The sequence below is a fragment of the Pezoporus flaviventris genome, unplaced genomic scaffold, assembly GCF_033815535.1.
Source record: "Pezoporus flaviventris isolate CSIRO_AGI_PZ_B2104156 unplaced genomic scaffold, CSIRO_AGI_Pfla_v1 ptg000045l, whole genome shotgun sequence".
NCBI lineage: Eukaryota > Metazoa > Chordata > Aves > Psittaciformes > Psittacidae > Pezoporus > Pezoporus flaviventris.
The window spans coordinates 23,571,530-23,573,204 of NW_026892593.1; positions in this window are offsets into that span (position 1 = coordinate 23,571,530).

The following is a 1,675-nucleotide window of genomic DNA, read 5'->3' on the forward strand; positions in this document are numbered from 1 at the left end:
GACCATGACTGAATTCAGTTTACTGCTTTTTTCTATGGCTTGTTACCTAGATTTGATCAAACACCAACTGAAAGCACAGGGAATAACCCTGGCTTTCAGTGAGACTACTTCCTGTGGTTTGGGTGAGGTGCAAAAGCCTGGTATCTGCCCTAAGGAAAGCCCAGATTGATCCTGTGCAGTAGGAGTCCTACAGGGCAGGCACACTGGTGGCTCCACTCTTCCAACGCTGAGTGTGTCCCACATAGAGTCATGCCTGGAGATTGTCCAGAAGGAAAAGGATGGATAGATTATTTTGAGCTTCAGCCATTTCCCAGGATATGGTCACAAATGCCATCTTATGTAGTTTGTTAAAAGATGCACCAAGGCTACATAATGTTACTAGAGCCCTAGAAACTATGAAGGAAAAAGACCCGGTTTTAAGCTGCATTTGTCTGTCCTTACTGCCACTGTGAAATACCACACCAACAGTAAAAGGCATGGTTGCAATATACAGCTGAAGCTATTTAGCTGTCTAGCAACCAAATAAATCTTTTAAAGTCTACTTAAAACTTATTCAGATGTTTCAGGATGTTAAGAGACTGCTACAGGAGGCACCTTGGCATTCTTGTTCTCCAGAGGGACAAAATTTTGAAGCATGTGTGTGGGTAATCTATTGCTGATGGCTGGATACCTTGAAAACTTTTGACAGAAACCCATGCATGAGTTACAGAGGTGGGCTAAAGGAATTCAAGAGTGACATGGAAGGCTGTATCCAGAGGTTCAAAGGTATATAGGAGCAAAATGTTCATTGAGATAAAGAAACTAATTTAGTAGGCATTAGTAGCTAGATCCAATAAAAAGCTTAGGCTTAGACTTAAAGGAGGATTGAGGTTGAATCTGTGTTAAGTCCAAAATAATGATAGCAAACACTTCTTTACAAATGTTAAAAAAACCTAGCCTTTTCACGATGTTTACAGGTACTTTTTATTTTAAAAAGCATGGCATTCCCTTATTTTTGGTGGTTCACTTTCTCTAGCATGACAAGTCCCTGGTCTGTTTCTGAATTTCAGCCTCACTGGGATAGAGATGTCAGGTATTGCTTTGCTTTCCAGTACAATGGAAGTTCTCAAATAGTGTCTAATATATTCTGACAGGATCAAGGTTTTCAGTTAGACGGTTAAAAAAGTGAACAAAACACCCTGCATCTGTCCTGCTGAAGTGTCAGCATGCAGTCAAGTACCAGATTCTTGGGAAGAGAGAACAAGCACATAAGATGAATTTTAGCCTAATAGCTCAAACCACCATGCCAGAAATAAGAATCTTTATATTCAATGCCCAAGTCAAAATATCCTTCAATCTATGTACCCCATAACAGTTTAAAGCAAAATTCAGAAAATTAGGAGTAAGGACCAAACCCCAGGTTCCTGTCTCGTTAGATAAATGGTCTATTCACTAAGCCACAGGATTCAAATCCTTGCTTGAATATCTTCAGCTTTACCAAACCTGGGCCTTCCATCCAGCAGGATATATTTCAGCCATTGGACCACTATTGTTTTCAGGGGGATTCTGGTCCCTAGGGTTTAGAAATACCTCTTTGTGTAGGTGGGTTCCTACATTCTGAGCTGAGTTAAGCTGAAAGTTGTTATCTGAACAAAATAATAGCTACTTTTTCTCCAATTTGAGGGTAGACACTTTC